The sequence below is a fragment of the Nelumbo lutea genome, chromosome 5 (genome assembly GCF_056320005.1).
Source record: "Nelumbo lutea isolate HS-2025 chromosome 5, American lotus-T2T, whole genome shotgun sequence".
Classification (NCBI taxonomy): domain Eukaryota; kingdom Viridiplantae; phylum Streptophyta; class Magnoliopsida; order Proteales; family Nelumbonaceae; genus Nelumbo; species Nelumbo lutea.
Window position 1 is genome coordinate 19,216,335 of NC_142688.1, and position 26,379 is coordinate 19,242,713.

The 26,379-nt window shown below is 38.9% G+C and overlaps 1 pseudogene across 1 annotated transcript; it reads left to right on the forward strand.

The window, feature by feature from the left end:
• Window positions 1–327: 327 nt before the first annotated feature.
• Window positions 328–26,085, forward strand: LOC148850768 (uncharacterized; annotated as a pseudogene). The gene is made up of 5 exons (XR_016099402.1): window positions 328–595; window positions 4,961–5,039; window positions 5,156–5,210; window positions 5,311–5,361; window positions 23,658–26,085. The product of XR_016099402.1 is annotated as an uncharacterized LOC148850768 (transcript).
• Window positions 26,086–26,379: the final 294 nt, after the last annotated feature.

Genomic DNA, 26,379 nt, shown 5'->3' on the forward strand with positions numbered 1-26,379 from the left:
CCGATTTTGAAAAAAGTGAAAATTGACACCCGTAATATCAGGCAGGTCATCCAAGCTGTAGTTTACGGTTTACCTGTTACGGTACCAATATAATTTATGTCATTTTCTTCAACTATTTCTTTAAATATTGAACATGATTTGACAAATTTGTAGTTTTTATAGGATAATATAATATAGAATTGTACTATTGCTCTACCCTCTACCATGCCAATAAAACCACGCATATACTCATAGATAACATATATAAAAGGCAGAAACAAATTTCTTATCTCTCATATCTTACTGTTGCAAGGGGAAGATAGCCGGAGAACTCATACCGATTTACAAATGGAGACCAGTCTGACCCACCGCCGGCGGTTGTCCTACTTCTCTGGTTGTATGACACCGCCATCATGTCTCGACTCTCACAATGAATACTCTCGTGTTCCTGCCATTTATAGTACCAGCAGAAGCCAGAAGTGGAGAAATCTTCTCAGGAGACTGGTGAGAGAAAGCAAGAGCATCTACCGTTCCAAGCCTCTGACATTTCATTACGACGCTGTGAGCTACTCTCAGAACTTCGACGACGGTTTTCGCAAGATGAATCCAGAAGCAGGTAGGATGTTCTGATCGTGAATAATTAAGCTGTGTTCGGTTTGAAAGAAAATAAGAGAGAAACAGAAAATCGAGGGAAAATTCTTAAGTTCACAAATTTCCTTATCGACTTTACTTCACCTTTCTGCTTTCTCTTATTCTCCATCAAACCAAACATAGCCTTAGGGCCTGGTTTTTACAAATGAGAATTTGAGATCCAGAAATGATATTTTTCGTTGCTTTATGTAGCTGTCCTATTTGAATACTTTCAAAGTTTCAATTAATGGATCCTTTCAAACGTCTTGGATCTTCCAGTTCAATTATGTATTAGAATTAGAGTTTATTCGGTGGCAGAGAGAGATCTCTGAGGAGAAGAAACTATTATCATCAAACTGGAGTTGATTGACAGTAGTAATTAGGATGCAACGAGCTTCCTGATGAGGGCTACATTTTTCAGCTCAACATGGCTTTGACAGAAATGTACTCCTCATCAGGACACACGTGGAATATGTCTTTAGCAAATTAATTTGCTTCATCAAATCTGAAATGATGATAATTAGAGTCTGAAGTCTGAGCTCTGAATGCATCTTTGTTTCATCCCCAATTGCTCATCAATGAACAAAGTTTGCTACCACTTTTGAATGAAGTAAGCTATAAACAGGTAGGACACTGTGCCAAGCTTTTATCAAGAGAGAATTAGTAGTACAAGTCACTTTTGCTACAATTACAGGAATTATCCAACCTATTTCGGACATGTGAAGGAATCTTGTGCCTAATCTGAACTGTCCATTGGACGGGGAGCCTCTTATTTAATTAACTACTGCCATTGCCTTCGGCCCACTTGAGCCCTGTACTCCACTTCTTTTTTAATCTTTTTTGAACTTTTCATCGTACAAGTTGTCTGAAGTTTTAATAGGTTCAATAGAGAGCGTTGAGATGAAAACGGGGCCGTTTTGGGTCCCAAAACAAGTTGCAGGCAACAAGGAAAATTCCTGGGTCCTTTATATTCTTTCGCTAGATGACCTCAAATAAAATATATACAGGAGCTATCCTAGTCCTAGAGAATACTACAAAGTTTTTTCTTAGTAAAAAGTTCTTAACATCCACTTCTTTTGGTTCTTTGAGGGAAAATTTAGTCAAGTAGTTACCACACACTACTCGTGTCAAAAAAACATGGAATCTGACTATGATACTGGAGGCATGATAGATATGACTATAAAATTTATTAAATTGAAAAAAAAATACAAATATATCTTATTGAAGCTTGTTGATTATTCAAGTAAACCTTTCAAACATTCAAAACATCCTTGAAGTTTACTTGAATTGCAAAGCATGTATCTGCTTTCCCATCTCACACACATTTTGTTTTGTTTCGTTTTGTTTTTTCACTACTCCCAGGCTGGATGGCACTCACTGGGCCACGCACACCCTTAGATCAAGAGTGCAATCAAATGTTTTCCAAAGAGAAGAAAACGTATGACTGACTGTCCTGCAAATACTGTCCACAATGCACATGGCTTAATCTGACAACCGGAGATACCCCTTAGTACTAGTAATGTTTTTAAAGCTGTCCCGAAAAGTGAACCATTCTTTTGGTTCAGGTGACGGTTCATGGTTCAACCATTTAGGGAGTGTTCACATGCTTTTGTTTTTTAAAACAAAAACAACTGATGTATTAATCGAACACTCTCTTAATAAGTTAAATGGATCAATCCACTAAAATATAAAAAATTTATAAATATATTATATATATATCCCTATTATTATAAATAAGAACTGTTTTTTTTTTATAATGAAAATGAATAAAAAAAAAAGAAAATTACCATTTGACTTATGACCCATTATCCGGTCAAACAGTTCAATGGACCAAAAAGCCTAGCTTGATGAAGGATCAAGAAGTCCCGTTGGCCATTCAAGACTTCAGATTGAAAACATCGCTTATTTAGACATCATTTTTAGAGAACACATTTCCTGTGATCCCCTCCCAGATAAACCCGAGACCGTCTAGTGATTTTTGAATACGTCAGTGTTCAGTGAAAAAGACAAACGGAGAAGTACACGGACAGGCCCAATACAGATTTCTAATTTCCACTGCAGAGTTATAAACATTTAAAATGTCAATAACCTCCACTTTATATACAAATTACCCATGAATTGACATTAATTCCGAACTAATACCCACCCCAACTGTACTTTGAACCTAAAAAATCTGACCCTGGGATGAACCTTCATTCTCCCAAAGATAAAAATTCATGTTAAACCGGTGTTGGATTAAATTACTGCATGATGTGTTGAAAACTCACCGGGGTCTCGGGCAGTCGGGCTTGTCTTGAATCAGGGGTCGCAGGAAATGTATTCTCTCATTTTTGGGGTCATCATCAGTCTTGGCAAACAGAATACGTAACCTGGCCGATCTAGTAGAATGTTCGTAGTTTTCAACATGAAACCAATGCTATAAGTACATTTCGGTGTGTATTGTATGATATGTATCGGTTTTTAAATCCACCAACATATTCCAAATACTACAAATTAGAACATCTGGTCACTTGAAGGTTAATACTATATAATTTAAGAGTATCACCTCTTTGAATTGTAGAATACTCGATTTTTGTATATATCGCATGTCTTAATACTTTGAAACTTGCATAAAACTCAGATTTCAATGCTCCTTGAGCTCATTTCCAAGCTTATCAAAAGATCTATCAAATAATGGCATATGAAATGTGAAAATATAAACAAAATGTAAGTAAGCGAATTCATTATGCATAAGTACTCCGACATGGTTTATTTCTATCATCTCTCAAAGTCCATGTAGCCCATATAAACCCCATAAAAAAAGTTTAGTAATTTATTTTGCTTTCTTGGGCTACATTCACGGCATTTTACAATGACTCATTTTGATGGCAATTTTAGAAAGTACTTTTGGCCTAGTATGTACTTATTTGAAAAAGAATATCTGGATGGTGTGCAATTTGTCAAAGTCAAAATTAATAAGAATTGTGTATATATAATCAAACACGTGTGGCAGGAATGCTAATTGTCAAATGGATGAATGGTAAAGCTAGATCAAAATGTATGGTTAGAAAGAAGTTATACGAAGATCATCTACAATTTAGGAAAAAGTTATCTATTATAAATTAAACTAGAAGAGCTAGAGGTGCATGATGAAAAAAGACTTGGGTAAAAGTAAGAAAAAATTATTTGAGGATCCATAATTTAATGATGGATATATGACATTGAAATGGCAAAACAGGATTCATGTGGCTGACCCCATATAGTTTAGATAAGGCTTAGATGACAATGATTAACCAAACACTAAAATGTGACAATGATCTTTGCTTACCTCTTTATAGCAAACACTAAAACTATGTTACTGGAAATACATAATACCGGAAGGGCTTTGACCAATCGACCTATGAATTTGATAAATAACCACATTTGATTCGGTTACCACTTTTATGACACTAGTTAATTAGTTACAAGTTTTTTTGATATCATAATTGAATCCTTAGGTTGTGTTTGTGATCAGTGTAAAGTTTTACATCGATTATCAAACCGTGAAAGTGACCGTTTCATTTAAAAAAAATGATGAGTGAAGAGTGTAAAGTTTTACATTGATGCAATATTTACATTAATAATCGATATAAAACTTTACGTTTGATAGGTTTTATATCAATTATCAACGTAAAACTCTACTCCATCCAAATTACGCTCTCATAATTACGCTCTCATATATATATATATATATTCTAACTAATTACTCATCAAGATGTTCTTCCACCGATAATAGTCCACGCCTCTAAAAAAATTGTGCTGATCGCAGAAGTCTCTTAAGGGGTTTCTCCCACGTGCCACTCCACCATGTGCACAGATATTGTAATGTTGGTGCTCACTTTTAGCAAAACATTTTTGTACTGTTGAGATTTCTAATCTCAACCTCCTTTTCTTCTGATCCAAATTTCTAAGGAGATGAACACTGATAAGGCGTTGGGACAATGACCCTATTAGCTAAGATGGCTCGGAGCAGGGATGCGAGATCAGCGGGAAAACTCTGGCTGCTTTCAGAACATATACAGAATCTACATACACATCACACGTTATCATAAGCATCGATAAAATCAATATTCTTTTAATCAAAAAGAAATTTAAAAAGAAGCAATGACCAATTGGGTGACATGTAGTGAGTAGGCTTTTGGGGATCAGTTTCGCAGAACTGCCTTTGAACAACTGCACTAGACGGAGGATGGGGTATTGAGGTATGAGTAATAGTAAGGTACCATCATATAAACCATACAATTTACTTTAATTTTACCTATTCCAAGACATAAATGTAACAATAAATGCAATGATTAATTAGACTTTAACCCAAGTCACAATTATTGTGAAGAATCCACCTTTCTACCTGAATTTACATGCGCAAAATCACATTTAGATGATGGCTATATCTATGATACAGAAAAGAAAAGGTATGGTAGCAGAAGAATTTTGACTAACGATCAGAGGCCCTACGTTGAATTTTTATGAGCACCAGGTGATTGGTTATCACTTTGTTAACCTGGTTGGTTGGTTATAAATTTTTCAGGTATCATGCCTTGGCTATTAGCCTGCTTCCATTTCATTTTGGGTTCACAAAATCTGTAGGGGTGGAAATTTTTACCCTACTTGGTGGGTATTCGTTCCTATTTGCCTCAATGAGGCAGTGGTTATTAACTTTATTTTTGTTTGCTTGAAAAACAGATTTTGATGCAAGGACAGGCTTCGGGATATTACGACCTTTACAGGGTATGGGTATAGTGCGATATTAAGCTAAATCTAACCCTCCCCAACCCGTATATTGTTGAGAAGTAAATGAACTTATATATTAGATATTAGATTTAATAATATTTTGAATTTTATATAAAAGATAATTGATGGTTTCTGTGTTTTTTTATATATTTTAATTAGATAATTAAAATTTTTTATGTTTCTTTGTGTTTTTTTAACTTATGGGGCTACACAATGGGGGTGGCCCATCCCCCTCCCCCTTACCCCCCCAACCCTAGTGAGTGGGATACGATCCCAAATCTCCACTCCAACAAGTTAGATCCTACTAATTGAGATGTTTGTGTTATTTTACTCGTTACTCGTTTATTACTTATATATAACAAGAAATAATAGGAAGTTAGATGTAATTTTAGGCCCAATCTAGCTATCCGATTCACCCCATGCACTCTCAAATGCAAAAAAGATAGGGCCAATGAGGGTTTTACATTTTAATGTAGAGGGAGGGTTTGGATTCTGAAAATCCGACCCATTATAAGTTTGAGAAAAGTAGGGGTGGATTCGGGCCGAGCCAAGCCGAATATTTGGCTATTCGAGCTTCACTTGTAGGAATAATATCAGGTCCAAGCTCGATTCAAGTTAAAGACTTGAGTTCGAGCTCGGCTCGGTTCATAGCTCATAAGTTCAAGCTTAGCTTGGCTCGAGCTTGACTATAAGCCAAGTTTTTTTTTAAATAAAAATTATATGTATAAAATTGTTTTTTATTTTTTAGATAAAAATTAAGAATTATAAAATTTATTTAATATTATATATACAAAAATAATTATAAAAGTTGTTTTTATTTTACGTAAAAGAAAATAAGAAAGGTAAAAATTATTTACTATTATACATAAAAAATAAAAATATTATTATATATAATAAAATTATTTATTATATATATGTATGTATGTATGTATGATGTATGTATATAATCAAAATTATTTATTTAATACTAGGATCGAGAGCCTCACAAGCCGAGCTTCACGGGGCTCGAGCTCGGCTCGATTAGCAAATGAGCCTATATATCGGGCTCGAATTTGCCTCAAAGCTCGGTTTAAACTAAGCCAAGCCAAATTCGAAGAGCTCATGAAAGGCTTAGCTCATTGAGATAAAGTATGGATTGGAAAGTTAGAGAGATAGATGGAGTATGTGTTTGGTATAGCTTCCATTTATTAAATAAATGCTTGTACTCGATTTGTCTTCAAAACCAAGAGGCACCATTAGGCGCCACATCAGCAGGACAATGAATAAGCGATGGGTGGAAGCGTTAAAATGAAGCTTCCCCCATCAGTTGGTGTGCACATAAATCAAAACCCACTTTTGTGAATATCAATACGTATGGATGATTATGATGAGAAAAATGTTGATTTAGCGATAACATGGCGGTGTTTGTCAAAACGCCTATCACAAAACGCCCATGGAACAAAACACACACAGTCTAAAATATAGAAAACTCTCCCTGAATCCACCCATTGCCATCACTATAGATCATTAGTCTAATTTATCACCACGTGTTACATTAGATGGAGCAAACAAAACATGTTTATCGATACCCACCGAAAAAAGGCTTAAGGTTTATTTATTGGTTAATAAATCCAATCCCTTTCTTCATGTACTTCTTCTCTTTTATGATTTATTAGTTACTAGTGAGGACATGTGTGATGCATGGGAGTTGTTAAGTTAAAGATAAACAATAGAAACATGTAAGAGTATACCATTTTTTATATAATAATTATTTATATTTTCTATACTACTTTTAATAAATTTTTTATGATATAAAAATAACCATAATTAATTTTAGATAGGGTTGTTTATCAATCTTAGGGATAGCAAATTTCCCCATTTCGTCGATCCTCATGGGGATCTGCCCCGAAAGGGGTGGGGATGGGGATGATTTTCCCCCTATAGGGACGGAGATGGGGAAATTTTCATCCCCATTGATGGGGAAGATGAAGGGACAGGACGAGCACTCCTTGCCCCGCATGGACCCCGATCCCCGCCCCATGGGATCCCTACTAAAATATATGTATATATACGCATAAGTTTATATATGTATATGTGCACACATACATCTATATGTTAATATTTTTAAAAATATGGTTGAATATTTTTGAATCATTTCTAATAGTATTGTGAATTTTAATTATTTTATTGTTATTTTTAAATAAAATAAAAAAAAAAACAAAAACATAATGGTTGACATTATAAAGAATCATGGGGAGTGGGGATCCTCGCGGGGATGGGGATAACTTTGTCTTCGTTAGCAGGGATGGGGACAGAGACGTGGATGGGGATCGGGATTTTTGCGAGGACGGGGATGGGAAGAGGCTCCTCGTCTCCTTGTCCCCACCCCATCTCGTTGCCATTCCAAATCAAACTAATGAAATTGACCAACCCGATTTCTAGTATTTCCAGTCTGCTTTGGTTCAACAATTTCCCAATCCAACTGGGTTGGATCATTTTCACTTCGGCCATTTGTAAACTAACTAAAATCGAACGACATGACCATAGATATATATTAATATTTTATATTTTAAATATATTTTTTAATAGGGAAAGTGGGAAAATTCCAATATTTCTTAGAATAAAATAGTTTGCATTATAAATTTAATTTTTAAATTTATTTGTTTAATAAAGCCATTGTAATTTTTTTAAATTCAAACTTAATTTTTAAGTTTAATTTATTAAGTTTAAAACTTTTGAACCAACCGACCAAACTGAAAATTGGCCTAAACTGATATAACTCGAGTGACCCCCCAACCTGACTAAATTAAACCAACCCGTGAACAATAGTTTAATCTCCAATAACTATTAAAAATTTATAGCAAAAATACATAATAAATTAAATTTAAAAAGCTAAATAACAGTAGTTTAAACTCCAATAATTATTGAAAATTTTCTATTAATAACAGAATAAAAATATATTTATACATAATTGTTAAAAATATATTTATCATAAAAAACAATAAATAATTGTTGAAATACAATAAATATTAATTTTATTATAGATAAATATATAATAAATAAAGATTATGTTTTTAAAATTATTATTATTAAACATTACTTTCTTGAAAGTTATTTTCTAGAATTATTAATTGGTATAAATGAAATTATTTATTAACAATATTATTTATTTATTGAAATAATATCATTTAACTAAATGATATTGTAAATTACTAATTTCACTTATATCAATTAATAATTATAGAAAATAACTTTCAACAAAATTACATTTATTAGTACTACATTTACAATAATAGTCTCTATTCATTATATATTTATATAAACTAAAATTAATATTTATTTTATTTTCAGTAATTATTTATTGAATTTTTTATAAATATGCTTTCAATAATTATTTATAAATCTATTTTTGTTTTGTTACTTAATAGAAAATTGTCAATAATTATTTGATATTAAAAACTATTATTTAACTTTGGAAATTTAATTTTTCATCTTTTTGTTATAAATTTATTTTTAGTAATTATATTTTTTTTATAATTTATTGATTAATATTTATTATAGATTAAACTATTATTTGAGATTGCACTATTTATTAACTAATTTAGTATACTTTTAGTATTTATTATATTTTTGTAATTATTGTATTTTTATTAGATGTCTAATATATTTCCATTATAAATGTATTTTCAATAATTGTGTACTTTTGCCATAAATTTTTAATAATTATTATAGATTAAACTATTATTGTTTATTAGAGATTAGATTATAAATTTAGCTTAAATTAAGAGTGTTCAAGGATTGTTTCAGTTTAGTTGCAGGCCATTTCTCCAACCAAATCAACTTGGTCAAGTTGGGAGTTTGTCACCCGAAACTGATTGATCATTAAGAAAACCCACCAACTTGGTTTGTATCGATTTGGGTCTATTTTTAGTTTGGTTTGTTTGTTCAAAAGATTTTAACTTAAAATTAAATTTAAATTTTATAAATTATAGTGATATTATTAAAAGTTATACTAAAAAAATAAATTTATGATTTAAAATATTTTAGACTAAGAAATATGGAAACTTTCCTACTTTCCTTTATTAAAAAAAATTAAATTTAAAATATAAAACATTAATACATATTTATGATCGGGTTGGTTTACAAATGGCCAAATCGAAACTAACCTAACTTGGTCGGGTTAAAAAATTGCTAAACGAAAACCGATTGAAAATACTAAAAACCAACCAACTCATATTGAGTTTGATTTGATTGGTTATTAAAAAAGTTAAAATATAAAACAATTATATACATTATGTATTTAATTCTTGATTATAGTATGATTGGGTTCGGATGCTCTATTGGCTCATCCGTTTTTTTCAATTCGATTTAGGCATAGATCTAAAGGTGATCATGTACTAATAGATCTAAGCTAGCCTTTGGACCTACTTTCTAGGCTTAAGATAGGTGTAAAGACATAAATACAAAATTTAAACACAAGTAGGGGTGGATTTGAGTCGAGCCGAACCGAATACTTGGCTATTCGAGCTTGGCTCACAGGAATAGTATCAGGCTTGAGGTCGAATATAAGCCAAGTTTTTTTTATGAAAAATAAAAATTATATGTATAAAAGTTTTTTTTAGACAAAAATTAAGAATTATAAAAACTATTTAATATTATATATACAAAAAATTATTTACTATTATACATAAAAAAATAAAAATATTTACTATTGTACATATATATGTATGTATATATATATATATATATATATATATATATATATATATATATATATAATAAAAACAATTTATTTAATAATAGGCTCATGAGCCTCATGAGACGAGCTTCATTGAACAAACGAGCCTATATATTGAGCTCAAATTTGGCTCAAAGTTTAGTTTAAACTGAGCCAAGACAAACTCAATTAGGTCATGAAAGGCTCGACTCATGGCCACCCCTAACACAAAATCAGTGGAGTGGAATAAATGAATTACTAACCTTCTCTCCAAAATCAGACTTGGATGAGGTGCGAATTAGCCTACTGCCTATTGGTAAAATTTCTAATTGGTTTTTGATGTAACCGTTTCTGGTCACGTACCAATGTTTTGTGATGTAAATTTTTTTTGGCTAAGTACCTCGTTATTTGACCCGGTGGTGATGTACCTTGGTGATGAGCTACTTGGTGGTGAATTGCCTAGAGGCGAACTGCCTGGTGGAGAACTGCCTAGGGCGAACTGCCTGGTGGCGAGCTCCCCGGTGGAGAATTGCCTGGGGCGAACTGCCTGGTGGCGAGCTCCCTGGTGGCGAACTGCCTGGTGGTGAACTGCCTGGTGGAGAGCTACCTGGTGGCGAACTCCCTACTAGGCGGCCTGTGACTTAGAGAATGGTGGAGTTCCCTAGTGCAGTGCAACCCGACTGCCCTCTGCATGAGGTGGTCTTCTTTCCTTTGTAGGCAGTGGGAGATGAGGGACCTGGGAGAACTCCATCTTTTCCTCCTCTTTGTAGGCGGCGGGAGCTGAGGGACCTGCGGGAACTCCATCTTTTCCCCTCTTCATGAGGTGGTCTTCTTTCCTTTGTAGGTAGTGGGAGTTGAGGGACTTGCGAGAACTCCATCTTTTCCTCCTCTTTGTAGGCAGCGGGAGCTGAGGGACCTGCGGGAACTCCATCTTTTCCTCCTCTTTGTAGGCGGCGGGAGCTGAGGGACTTGCGAGAACTGAATCAGAGGACCCGGGGGTATTTTTTTAGTGGGGGCTCTCCGACGCTTAAGTTAGCACTCTGATTGTAGAGAGCTTTGAATATAATATTGGAGAAATGAGAGAGCTAGAGAGCAGGGATTACCTCCACCTTTTTCTTTCCATCCCCCTCCCCTTTGGGGGGTGAGGTCTTTATATACCGGAGTCCTCGCTGGTTAGGTGGGTGAAAAGCCTCCAAACGGTAAGACTCGTCACATCCCGTCAGAACCGGGGTATGGTGGTGAACTCATCGAGGTCGTCAGGCTAGCGCTTGTGTCAGGCAGCCAGGCTGGCGCCCTGGCCAGGTTGTCAGGGAGGCGCCTGCATCAGTCGGCGGGTCGGTGTCTGGGCAAGGTTGTCAGGTTGGCGCCTGTGTCAGTCGACGGGTCAGTGTCTAGGCCAGGTCGTTAGGCAGGAGATCTTCCTACGATACGTCAAATTACTCATGTACTAAGCTACTCTACAAGTGGCGAGCTGCCTATGGCAAGCTGCTTATGGCGAGTTGTGGCGAGCTACCTGTGGCGAGCTGCTTATGGCAAGTTGCTTATGTCGAGTTGCCTGTGGCGAGCTGTGTGTGGCGAGCTGCGTGTGGCGAGCTGCCTATGGCGAGCTGCTTATGGCGAGTTGCCTATGGCGAGGTGCCTGTGGCGAGCTGCCTATGGCGAGCTACCTGTGGTGAGCTGCCTATGGTGAGCTGTCAAGAGGCCACACTTAGTTGGCATGAGGTGCCATGTGTCACAATTCCATTGGAGGGCCAAATCTACCCTCATCAATTGCCCCCCCCCACTCCCGAGCTGAGAGTAACTCAGCGAAGGGAGTATATTTATTTTGGCCCGTAAGTCGACAAGCTAGTAAGTGCTGACTCAATTCCTAGTGTGGCTCGTAGTCTACTCTTCTTTGACTTTTGCCCGTGCCGTAGAGGCAACCAGGTCTTAAGCAATAATGTGGCCCGTAGGCTTTGGGAGTGACTCATAGTCTACTCTTTTTTGACTTTGCCCGTGTCGGAGAGGCAACTGGGTCTTAAGTAGTAATGTGGCCCGTAGGCTTTGGGAGTGACTCGTAGTCTACTCTTCTTTGACTTTTCCCATGCCGGAGAGGCGACCAGGTCTTAAGCAGTAATGTGGCCCGTAGGCTTTGGCTATGAGGTGTCGAGCTATGATTGTGTTGCATCAGCTTCGTAATGCCGGTCACCCACTCCTACAAGAAGCTATTAGGTGCTCGACCTTCGGGGGCAGCACTATTAACTTTAGGTTGCCAGCTCAAGCGGGAGCCTTGGAAGGCTCGACCGGTAAGGGCGCCTATGTAGTCTATTGGCCGCCAACTCCCGCGGAAGCCACGAAGAGCTCATCTTTGTAGGGGGGACATTGCGGAGAGGACTGATGAGGCATTATCTGAATTGAAAATAAGGTTGGTAGAGCTACTTAGTCCGTTAGCTCCCTGCATAGTCTTTGATTTCATAAAAATGTAAACTATAAAGCGATAGCTTCAATTTCTAAAAAGTGAGGACTTAGCTTTGGTAAGATGGGAACTTAGCTTTTGTAGGATGAGAACTTAGCTTTTTGTAGTGTGTTCCCACAGACGGAGCCAATTGATGTAACCGTTCCTGGTCACGTACCAATGTTTTGTGATGTAAATTTTTTTTGGCTAAGTACCTCGTTATTTGACCCAGTGGTGACGTGCCTTGGTGATGAGCTGCTTGGTGGCGAACTGCTTGGTGGTGAACCGCCTGGTGGCGAACTGCCTAGTGGTGAACTGCCTGGCGGAGAGCTACCTGGAGGCGAACTCCCGACTAGGGGGCCTGTGACCTAGAGAATGGTGGAGCTCCCTGGTGCAGCGCAACCCGATTGCCCTCTGCATGAGGTGGTCTTCTTTCCTTTGTAGGCAGTGGGAGCTGAGGGACCTGCGAGAACTCCATCTTTTCCTCCTCTTTGTAGGCGGTGGGAGCTGAGGGACCTGCGGGAACTCCATCTTTTCCCCTCTGCATGAGGTGGTCTTCTTTCCTTTGTAGGCAGTGGGAGCTGAGGGACTTGCTAAAACTCCATCTTTTCCTCCTCTTTGTAGGCGGCGGAAGCTGAGGGACCTGCGGGAACTCCATCTTTTCATCCTCTTTATAGGTGGCGGAAGCTGAGGGACCTGCGAGAATTGAAGCAGAGGACCCGGGGGTATTTTCCTGGCGAGGGCTCTCCGATGCTTAAGTTAGCACTCTGATTGTAGAGAGCTTTGAAGATAATATTGGAGAAACGAGAGAGCTAGAGAGCAGGGATTACCTCCACCGTTTTCTCCATCCCCCTCCCCTTTAGAGGGTGAGGTCTTTATATACCGGAGTCATCGTGGGTTAGGTGGGTGAAAAGCCTCCAAACGGTAAGACTCGTCACATCTCATCAGAACCGGGGTACGGTGGAGAACTCATCGAGGTCGTCAGGCTGGCGCTTGTGTCAGGCGACCAAGTTGGCGCCCGGGCCAGGTTGTCAGGGCAGCGCCTGCGTCAGTCGGTGGGTCAGTGTCTAGGCCAGGTCGTCAAGCAGGAGATCTTCCTGCGATACGTCAAACTACTCCTGTACTGAGCTACTCTACAAGTGACGAGTTGCCTATGGTGAGCTGCCTGTGGCAAGTTGCTTATAGCAAGCTGTGACAAGCTGCTTACGGCGAGCTGCCTATGGCGAGATGCCTGTGGCAAGCTGCCTATGGCGAGCTGCTTGTGGCAAGTTGATTATGGCATGCTGCCTGTGGCAAGTTGCTTATGGCGAGCTGCCAGTGGCGAGCTGCCTATGGCAAGCTGCCTGTAGCAAGCTGCCTGTGGCGAGCTGCCTATGGCAAGTTGCTTATGGCGAGTTGCCTATGGCGAGCTGCCTATGGCGAGTTGCCTGTGGCGAGCTGCTTGTGGCGAGTTGCCTATGGCGAGCTGCTTGTGGTGAGCTACTTATGGCGAGCTGTCAAGAGGCCACACTTAGTTGGCATGAGGTGCCATGTGTCACGATTCCAATGGAGGGCCAAATCTGCCCTCATCAGTTATAGCAAACACTTAGGATTGAATCCCACCTTTATTAGGCCGGTCTAGGGGTTTGGTGGAGGGATCCCTACTGTATAGCTCATTATAAAAAAATAGTTGCAAGGAAATAAAATCTAATTCTACTCTTCCAAAATCAGCAGAATGGACTATTAACCCATCTAAATATCCGCTAAAACAATTATGAAGGCACACATAAGTCCATGTCCACCCCTGTTATGGTGTCAAAAATCCTTGAATGGTTTTTCTCCCTTCTAATCCAGTTTGTGAATAGGAGTTGGGGAATTCAGGGTGCTTCTTTACGTCTATTTCTAGGTGTTTTAGGACCCTACTCTTTTTCAATAAAAAAAAACATGTTTTTAACTCCCTAAAAGCTCAATTTTGAAAAAAAAAAATATTTTCATGTGTTTCTAAATTCCCATATATCTTTACCAATATATAGAAGCATATTGAAATTTTAAACCTTACTCCCACTAAATAGTCCCATATATAAGTGTGTGTATGTGTGTATAAATATCTATATTTGAGCAATAAATAATGTATAAATATTTATATATATATATATATATATATATATATATATATATATTATGTATTGTTTTATATTTAATATATATTTTTTAATTTAATTTTTTATTTTTTATTTACAGAATATAAAAAATTATAATTTAAGACCAAAAAAGATTTTTTTTCACAAAAATAGATAGACAAAGTGTCTATGACCTTTAAAAATTTGCAACACCCTACAAATATGATCTCACACTATACATCTCAAACATAACAAATCCCACTTTTATAATGGGTCCGAGCCTCGTGGTGAGATGTGTGGGATGGGGTGTTGGATCGTCCAAACGTGTTCTGTTCGCAGGAGACCCAAACTCTTCTAAAAGAACTTGCAACGAATGAACCAGTACCATAAAAGTAGTATGCAATATTCGAACGGTGAAAGCCCTTCCGAGTTCAGCCGGTATCCGACAACATAGATTTTCACATTTAACAAATAAATACATATTAATTTTTTATACACTTAGGGATAAGTGGACTGAACTATAAAAAAAACCTTAAGTTTAACTAGCGTACATTTGGACTTGATTAGGGTGGAAGGAATCAATTATAGACGATCAAATTATGCAAAATTGAACAAAACGATACTAGTTGTACCTATGGCTCAGGTTCAAAAGAAAAACTAACGGGACCTGATACATTGGTCGAATTGAGAAATAGCCAATCAATGTTTAGTTTGGATATACGTTGTAATCACTCCGTGATATAATACAGAGGCCTTAAACGTGATAAATCGGGATAACGCCTACCAAAGAGCCCTACTTCAAATATGTAACTTTAACAGCTCAAATGATGAGATTGCTTTAGTAAAAATAAAGGGAGTCCATCATACTCAGAAGAAAGAAGAAACTTTCATTGAAAAAAAAAAAGAGAAAAATGACAAGTGCAGTAACCGAGCTAAACAGCTCGGGAAAGGTTCCATCATCATAGGGCACAACCGCCCAACTGAAAACTTGTGAAAGACCGGGTTTACGGCACCCGGAAGCCATAGAAGCCTAGAGAAACGCCACCTCAAGAATCCGCCTCCGGAGAATCAGGCTCCTCTTCATCTGCCTGGTCCGTTGTCTCAAGAGACAGACCCTTCATAGTAATGCCGTCGAGGTTGAGCCCGGAGAACTTCTTCCGAACCAGCCACCGGCAGAGCTTAAACCCTGAGTAGTACGAACCTGAACCATACTCCGCCTGGAGGTCATGAAATTCTTGGGAGTCTTTAAAATCCTAGACCGCTTTCTATTGCTTAGCCTCCACCATCTAATCAAAGTTTTGGGTCCGGTTCAGAAGAGTGGACTTCAAGTCCCGCACCTACTACTTGAGAAGCTCCCTCTCCCCCACCATCTTCAACGATTCCTCCCTATAGCGTGCGCTCTCTTCAGTAAGCCGAGCGATTTGAGATTCCTGGTCATCGACGAGCAGCTCCTGAGACTCACTCCCCTTGCAGGTGTGATGGAGCTCGCCCCGGATCCGGTCGAGCTCGACCTGGAGCTTCTTGTTGGTAGCACGCTAGTCGAGGGCATCGACGCGGTGGATGTGCGTCTGGAGAGTCATGGCATGAATGGCAGAATTTAACTGTCGGCAAGAAAGAAAGATCAGAAGACAACAGAAAAGGGCAAAACAAGAGAAGAAGAGGGAAAAAGGTCACTTACCACCATGCAGTGAGCAGAGGCAAACGCGGATAGATCCCCGGGCTCCATGTTTCCCCACTGAGCAATTTCATCATTGGTTGCCTTCTGGCTCCTCCGGCGGGCTACCAGATAATCATTTACCCCTTTCCAATTTCCCACTGGGAATCGGGGGTAAGGACGGGGCTAAAGGGGGTTGAAGGATACCCCAGGGTTAGTCCCACTAGTCCCCTCAGGAGGGGGCATCGGAACCTCGGGCGAAGGAGAGGGCAGGACCAACTCGGCAGACCTGAACTCAGTGCTTCCCGAAGGCTGGGTTCAGTTGGGGCACGTCCTCTTCACTTGGTGTCTCTGGCTGCCCGAGAGAAGGCGGCGCGAATCGGCACTAAACATGATGGCTGCCACAAGACCACAAGGTATTAGTCCAACAATAAACAAAATGCATGTGTACACAAGTCACAAGGCACTACGCGACCTAAAAGACCGACCTACCCGGGCTCAAGCCTGCTTGCACAAGCTTCTCATCGACTAAGTAGTCCGAGCAATGAAAGCTTACCGACGCCCAGGACAGCATTGTTTTCCGAGTCTCATGGTCTAGCTCGGCCCCGGGGTCCTGGATAGCGCCCCTCCAAGCAGTGGGAAAGGGCCACCCCTCAGGGTTACGGACCACAAAGTAGTCTCGCTTCCAGGCGGGAATCTTATTCGGCAGCTCGTATAAGAGCTTATAGCCGCGACGGGGGGAGAGGTATTAAAAGCGCCTCTCCGGAGGAACCCTAGGAGCAGCATTTTTATACAAAGGAAAGAAGCAAAAATATCAAGATCTAAAGGAAGGCAGTACTCGTGACACAGGGATATAGTCCCAACCATGTTCCAAACAACGTTGGGATGAAGCTGGTCAATAGTGACATTGAAATGATTTAGCACCTCCACTATTAAGGGGTGCAGGGGGAGACGCAAGCCAGCCTCGAGCTGTTCTTGAAAGATCACTATATCGTTGGGACCATGCTCCCAGGGGAAGTTGCCAGTAGGGAGGCTATAAACCAGGTCCCCAGGGAGACGAAAGTAGCAGATTAGAGACCTGTCTCTCCGCTGTCATTAAGGAAGGGCCAAAGGTATCATGCTCCATTCCCCTAGAAGTAGATGCCATATCGCTAGAGGCTTCTTGAGCCTCCAGGATATGCTCCCAGGCTCCTCCCGAGCTCGAGGGAGCATCATCATCCTAGCTATCACCCTTGTGATAGGTATGGCGTGGGTACCCAGACATGGTTGACGACGATTGGGACTCACCAGATTAAGATGAAACGAAGCAAACTGAGGAACTCGAGTAGGGTAGGCGAAGTATGCGACCTCAGAATCCAAAGGATGGCGTGGAGGAAGATAGGGCCCGAGGGGGGTCCCTATTTATAGCCCCCGCCCTTTCAAACTGATGGCTCGGATCAAAGCAGATCCAACGGTCCGTAGATATCCTGACCGCACGCCTTCTGAAAACCGAAGGCGATTGGTGACACATCTTCCACGATTGAGGTAGTCCCAGCCGCACAACGTTCGGAATTAAAAGCCACCTCCCCACATTTTTAGAATCCAAAAAGTCAGGGAAGACAGAAGATCTCTTGATTCTTGTGAATGCATTTAATGAGGGTAGTCAATCAAGTTTGAATTTCGATCAAATCAGTCCATCGCGCTTCATAAACTCCCTGCGCTAAGGCGATACTCTTAGCCTGAGGAGTGGAGGGCAATTGATGAATGATGATTTGACCCGATCTATGAAACGGCGACACGTGGACACTAACCCGACATAAGCGACAGGTCAGCATTGTGGCCCGGTACAGCTAAGTAACGGGCCCATAAAGCAGCTCGCCACGACGCAAGCTCCGGGTTCCCCGATCTACCCCCAAAGGGATATTCCGAGGCAACTTCATCTCGCAAGCTAAGAAAACCAGCTCGCTCGAGCTCCCAAGCAGACAAGTCATCCCGAGGACTAATTCTACTAAGGGTACTCTCGAAGTATTTTGAGCTCGCTGCAAAGTAGCTCGGGAGTGGGTAGCATGAGCATTCCACAAAAAGTTTCTATATGACAGGCCGTACCAATCAGACTGCGCCATATCCCTTACTGACGACGCAGTCCCTGTCCTTTCGACAGTCTGTGCCCACGTCTCTCAGTAGGTGAAGGCGTGCCTGTCACTTTGGAGACGTGTCACTCGCTCGGGTAAGGAGTACGTCACAACGGCCACCTGTGCAGCCCTGGCAGGTAACGACTATGGCAGGGGGCCCAGTGGCAGTTATGTTCGATCTCCCCAGGGAGCGCCCCTATAAAAGCCCTCAGAGCAGAGGAGAAACTTCTTCTTGAAACCTCAAATCTTTCGAGTACAGGAAAATTGCACGACCTCCACTCTTGGCTTTCGTTTTTCCCTTTACTTCCCATACACAATACTAACTTAAGCATCGGAGTATTCCCACCAGATAAATCCCTGGGAATCCTTCCTTTCATCTTATTAGGTACCGTTCGTTTCCAGCAAGGAGCCAGTCAGCGGTTTACTAGGAGTGCCCGGATCGCGCTACATCAATTATCTATCAAATATACCATTTCAAAATATAAAATATGATCAAAATTATAAAAAATTAAAAAAACTAATATATATATATATATATATATATATATATATATATATATATATATTATATATATATATATAATAAAATGATCAGGTCTAATTTTGAATCGATTCGGGACAAACAAAAACGGGAATCAACCCAACATGAAATATTGAGGACTCGAAACCGAACCAGACCTGATAGAATGTAATTTTTAGACACGGGTTGAACCAATCAGTTATCGGAATAAACGGGACTGACCCAATAGACCCATTTATAATATATATATATATAGGGAGTGGAACTTATTCCAAATTGATAATTATCGGAACACTATATGAAGACCCAAAACCAATCGATCAATCCAACTCTTGGAATCAGAACCTATCCAATCGATTCGGCCTGTCGGGTCGGGTTGACAACTCTAGCATTGCCCAATTAACTTATTGACATTCATGTTTCTCATTGAGTGTCGACGATAGGGAAAGGCTACCCCTATTAGAGGTGTAAAGTGAGCCATGCTGCCCTTTTCGGTAAAAAATTTGGGTGTCGGCTTGGCATGGCCGACGGCTCGGGCCATGTGGGCTCGTGGGCCAAGCCTTAGGACAGGTCGGGTTGTGTTCTGGCCGAAGCTATTTATTTTAAAAAATTGACAAAAAAACTTAAAATTTAAATTTTATATGAATTTTGTGTATAAAATTACTTCTATAAGCAATAATAAATAAATTAGTATAATAAAATTTAAAAATATATATATTTTATTAATATATTATATATTATTATATAATTATAATATATAAAATATATATGGGTCGTGCTGGGCTGGGCCATGCTAGCCCGTGGGCCATGGTGGCACAGCGGCACATCCCGCTCGGTCGTATTATGTCGTGCCGGGCTGGGCACGACCCACAAAGCATCGTACCAGGTCGGTCCAAGTTCATGGCGGGCCACAGGCGGCACGGTCAGATTTACACCTCTAACTCCTATGTTATGTAGCACGAAAAAAAAATAAAGAAAGAAAGAAAAAACGAAAACGGAGCACATTACGATTGTGAAATTACAATGAATAAAATTTTTGGATTTCATTAATATAATGTGGGCGGCACCGTGGCAATATCAAATACCTCTAACCTTTTTCATTTTTTATTTCCTTCGACAATAATCGATGTCTAATTGTGTGGGCGGTGCCGACCAAGTATATGCGAGATGGAATCCCCCTGTACCATTCCATTTTCAAATAATGAAAGATAATTTTACCTTTTTTTTTTCTCGAAAGCTCATATGCTAATTTCATTCAACGACCATGACATTGTTACAAAGAAAAGCGTCAATTTTAATAATATGTTGAATACAAACGAGAAGTTTTGTGATCGAAATTGAATGTCTTCGTGGATCATATTTTTCTTGGCCAGTATATGACATAAGGCTTCTTTTTTTTTCTTAATTTCCCGGAAATCATTAAGGGTGTTCATGAATGTTTTTGTTTTTTATTTGTTTTTTTTAATTGTTATGTCAGAAAAAAATAAAAACATAATATTGAATTCTGTTTTTATTTCCAAAGAGAAAAATAAATGGATTTTGTTTTAAAAAATAATGCGTGTTTTTAAAATAAAAATAAAATTTATAGTATAGAAATTATATAATATCAAAGAGAAAAATAAATTGATTTTGTTTTAAAAAATAATACATGTTTTTAAAATAAAAATAAAATTCTCTAGTATAGAAATTATATAATTTATAGATTATGATGCTGAATAATCAAATGAAAACATGTTTTTAAAACCAGATTCAACAACATATTTTTGGTTTCAGTTTTGAAAAGAAAAAAAAAATACATACACAACCAAGAAGATGTTATGTTTTTATTTTAAGAAACAATCTGATTTCAAACTGATGGTGCACGATTTAGATACTCCTAGTAGGAAGATGATCTGAACTTCAGTTGTGTGGCGAGCTAGACCAAGCTGCAAAATAATATATCAGATAATCTGTGATAGCTAGCCTAGCAGGGTCGCTCTTATGCTTAAATTAGTTCTATACTCTGGATGCGAGTTGAATACTTGGATGCTTAAGTGCTAATAAGTAAATAATCACACGTACCTTTGCCTTGGGGTTTGATGTCCTTATATAATGGAATAGTCATGGGCTTTACAAAAGAGCTCCAGGATTTTCGGGCTGTGCGGATAAGATCTGTTCCGATTTTGAATGAAAGCAATACATTAATTGATAAGGTTTATTGGTTTCCTCCGATTCAGGCGGAGTTAGATTGAGTCTCGTTGTGATTCTGAGAAATTCGGGGTCCGTTGGAGTGGCTTTTGGAGTCGATTACGTGGCATTTCAGCTTTTTAGCTTTGAATTAGTATTTTGGTTCTTTAGTCCCGAACTGAACGCCCCACAACACATTTCCGCCGTGTATTAAGAGTATCTCTCGATGATAGTATCACCCCAGATGATATCTCCGGAGAGTGTTGTGGGACGTTTTGGGGCGGAGATGTGATGTCTGTATGGCTAGGGCTGCCTCTTAGCTCTGTAGGCTGCTATGATTGTGTCATTGCCAATCTGCCATGGAGTAGACTGTAGAGGTAGCCTCTCCCATCGCTAACGACACAAACTTCAAAGCCCATGTCGATCCCCTCTCTAAATTCAAGTGCTTTAGCCTGTAATGGCGAACAAGGGAAATCTTTTGCATGCCCCAATCAGCACTATTTCGTCTTAGAGGTTTGAGCCATGACAACGATCCCCCTTGGGACATTGATTTTTATGACACGCTTCTTTCGTATAGGACTGTAAATGGATCGGATCTGACCTGATTGGGTAAAGGATATATATGACTCAAATTTGAATCTTTTATAGAATATCTGATAGATTAGAATAATAAAAACCTTGAATATTATAATATATAATATTTCATAAATAATAATTTATTGAATTCAATCATGGCGGATTGGATTGAGATATATATGAATTCGATCTATTAACTAAATGGGTCGGTTTTTCTGATCCAATCGAATTTATTAGGATAATGAGAGGCATCTAAATTTGGCTCTTACTGGATTGAATTCAGATTAGATGATCTAACTTATTTAAATCCCTACTTCCACAACGGGCTAGTCCATGTTTTCACAAAAAGAAAGCATATTTTTCATGTTTTATTGTTTGTCACAAAATTGAATGGTTATGGAGCGTAGAAATACATAATTTCTAATTATTAAAGTATTTGACAATCTAGTGTTTTTTTTAGGTCATTTGCTCAATCTAGGCATGTATTATATTTTTTGAGCATTTTGTGATAGACGTTAATCAAAACATTGTTATGTTATTGTCAAATCAGCACTTAGCCCATTATGATAATACATATGCATATAAAAGTTGGCATTGATTTATGTGTGTTTTTACTGTTTAACGCTTCCCCCAACAGTTAGGCATTTATTCAATGTTCTACTAAGATGACACCTAGTGGTGCCTATTTGTCATAAATGGTTGACAACGTTTAATTAATAAATGAAAGATCTACCAATTAAATACATACCTAGTTATGTTGTAGTATGTTTAGATTCGAAAATCAACAAAGCATGTTTAAGGGAAACAAATATTTACACATAAATGATCATCACTTTACCTAGAACACTTGGCAAGTATCATACTATCAGTCTTAGGGTTTTTTTTTTTTTCATGGGGTTACCCCATGTCCACCCTAATCCTGGTGATAATGGGATTTGATCCAAGTCCCACTAGTAATATACCTCCTATATGCTTTGGTTTATTCCTTTCACTAGCGGGGACCCGTGCGGTGCACGGGATTTGTTAAGTTATAGATAATTAATAGAAACATGTAAGGTATACAATTGTTTTATTTTATATACTATTTTTAATAATTTTTTACAATACAAAAATAAGAATAATTAATTTTAGATAAGATTGTTTATTATACTTGGGGTGGCAATTTTCCCCATTTCCCCAATCCCTGTGGGGATCTGCCCCGAATGGGGTAAGGATGGGGATGATTTTCCCCCTACGGGGACGGAGTTGGGGAAATTTTCATCCCCATTGGAGGGGATGGAATGGGGACGGGGAGAGCACTCCCTACCCCGTGGGGACCCTGATCCCTGTCTCATGGGATTCCCGCTATATATATATATATGTATCTATATGTTAAAATTTTTAAAAATATGGTTGAATATGTTTGAATCTTTTCTAATATGATTGTAAATTTTAATTATTTTATTTCTATTTTTAAATAAAATACATAATGGTTGACATTATAAAGAATCACAGGGAGTTGGAATCTCCATCGAGACGGGGATGGAGAGTGGCTCCTCGTCCCACCCCGCCACGTTGTCATCCCTAATCAAACTAATGAAACTGACCAACCCAATTTCTATTATTTCTAGTCGGTTTTGATTCAATAATTTCAATTTCCTAACCCGAATGGGTTAGATTAGTTTCGCTTTAACCATTTGCAAACTGACTAAATTTTAATTAGAGAATGACTCAAGTACAAGCAACTACAGCTAAATATCTAATTATCAAACGAAACAACTACACATATATCATTTTATTTGAGTTTCACTATTTATCAGGTATATCTAATTTTAATTTCTTATTTAGTTAAAAATAAATAAATCGGGTTTAATTTAGGGTAAATTACAAAGACCCCCTTCCAAGGGTAAATTACAAAGACCCCCTTCCAAGGGTAAATTACAAAGACCCCCTTCCAAGGGGAAGAAGAGAGATTGTTCGTGCGTATCATGAGGTATTCCAAGGGTAAATTACAATACCTCATGATACACACGAACAGCAGTAGCGATAATCCCCTCTACTTAGATTCCTTCACATCTCTCTCTCCTCTCTGCTCTTTTATCTCTCCCCCAATCTCTCTTCTTCCCCTTCCCCTTAATAGCGTTTGGATTGAACCCATTTTCACGAGTTTGGTGTGATTGCATTGAACGAGTGAGAGGTGAAGAGGTGAAGGAGAAGAGGATCGTTGCATTTCACCTGCCATTTCGGCATGTTGCATTTCATAACAAGTTCCTCCTCTGTAACCACTTGTTCTTGCTCCTTCAACTACTGCTTTTCACCTGCCATTCGGTATCGAGCCCGCCGTGGGATGGGATAATCGTCACTCAAACTGATTTTCAAGCTCTTCAAGCCTTCAAACGCGAATTAGTGGATCCTCTGAGAATCTTACGAAGTTGGAATTACAGGTGGCTTCGGAGCTTGTTCAGGAGGATGGCCAGGGATCAAGTGTGTTAAAGGCCAGGCCATAGCAATCCACCTCCCATGGAAGGGATTGGGCGGCCATATCACCAAGAAGATCGCCCAACTTCAAGCTCTTAGAAAGTTTATCCTGCACGACAACGTTATCATAGGCATGATTCCTACCTCCCTTGGGTTCCTCCCCAATCTGAGAGGTGTTTATCTCTTAAACAACTGACTTTCAGGTTCAATTCCTCCTTTGATCGATTCTTGTCCATTGCTCCAGACTCTTGACGTTAGCAACAACTCGCTCACTGGAACAATCCCCGCTAATCTCGGGAACTCTACGAGGCTTTATAGGCTTAACCTCAGCTTCAACGCCTTGTCAGGTTCGATTCCTGTAAGTCTTACCCGCTCCCCTTCTCCCACCTCTTTGCCGTTCAGTACAATAACCTCAATGTTTCTATTCTTGATACCTAGGGTGGAACAGAGAGCTATCATCTCCAGTTCTTGACCCTTGATCACAACTTCATTTCTGGAAGGGTTCCTGTCTCTCTAAGCAAACTGGATAAGCTTGAAGAGATATATCTGAGTCATAACCAGATCAACGGAATCATACCCGACGAAATTGGAAATCTTTCTAGGCTTCAAACATTAGATGGAAGCTTTCCCGCTAGTCTTTGCAACCTTTCCTCCCTTGTTCTCTTGAACCTTGAGGGAAATCACCTTGAGGATCAGATTCCGGATGCCATAGACAGACTAAAAAATCTCTCTGTCCTTGACCTGAAGAGAAATCGATTCAAAGGAAATATCCCGGATGCTCTGGGCAAAATCTCCAGCTTGACTCAACTAGGTTTATCCCAAAATGGGTTTAGTTTAAATATCCCAATTTCACTTGCCAACCTACCGAACCTAAGTTCCTTCAACGTGTTTTATAACAACCTCTCTGGTTCCGTTCCCTCTCTCCTATCGGAAAAATTCAATCCCAGCTCTTTTAGCGGGAACCTTCAGCTATGCGGGTACAGTATTTCGACTCCTTGCCCTTCCTCCTCTTTGCCATCTCCATCAGATTACGAAACCAAGCCGCCGCAAACTAACCACTAGAGATTCGAACAGAACTGCGTTCATTAATGCATGAACAAGCTTCTCTGCGGAGGCATACTCCCTGGATTTAGGTCATTCGACGCCTGAATTATCGTACCAGTTGAGAATAGTCGATTTGAAGGTGATGTTGGGAATTACCGTAGAGAAATCAGGCTTGGAGTCGTCGAAGAGGATTGGTGTAAAACCCAATTTCTTACAAGCATGAACGTAGTTCCGCTCGAATGTTTAACCGGAAGCAATAGTTACAGGATCCGCCATTAAAGACCAAAAAATTGGACACACAAATTCCTTTGGGGGTTGCTTCGCTTCGGGCTTCAAGGCACCCGAAGAATACCAATGGAAGGAGAACCACTTATGCCTCCCACTCCCCATCTATCTATGTCTAATCTTCCAATCTATTGCCTCTCCATGGAGTTTATTTGATGGAAGCCTGAGTTTCTCGAAGTTGTTCCAAAAAAATGAGTAAAAATCCCAACTTTTTTCATTTTTCGATGGTAGACCGAACAAACAAACAAATAGATCAAGATTCAATAAATTTAAATGAGTTGCAGCGCCGAAAATGCAAAAAGAAAGTGTAGAAGATGGGTGTTACCTCTTTGGTAATCCTGCACATATGGGGCTGAAGTTACCGTAGATTAAAGTCTTCGCGGGAGTTACTGATGTTGTAGAAGTGAGAAATGTGAAGGAATAGAGGGGATTACCGTCCCTGCTGTTCCTGTATCGTGAGATTGGTGGAGATGAACATTATTTTTTCCTTTATTACAAGGGTAGTAAGGGGATTAAAAAATATTGAAATGACCTTTTTAGAAGCAAGAGGTCTTTGTCTCACGGTCATAATAGTATAGGGGATCTTTATCACAAAATAAAGTATAGGGGTCTTTGTCACAAATCCCATAGTACAGGGAATCTTTGTAATTTACCCTTTAATTTATGATTGACTAAGTTTTTATAATGGCCTTTTATAAAAAATTAAATAAGAAATATTAATATGAATCTTACATCTACGTAATTGACAGCCTATTCTAACCTAAATACTTTGTTAAACCTATCAGGAATTAGAATTTGTAGTTGATATTTGGCTTAATAGAATCAAATTTAGAGAATTCAAATTGGGAATGCAAATGGATTACATCTGTGTATATTCGAATATGATCCAACAGTATAAATAGTAGATCCAATGGGATCTCATAGACATTGATTTGAATCCAAATGCATTAATGATGTTGGAATATGATCCAATCCAAAT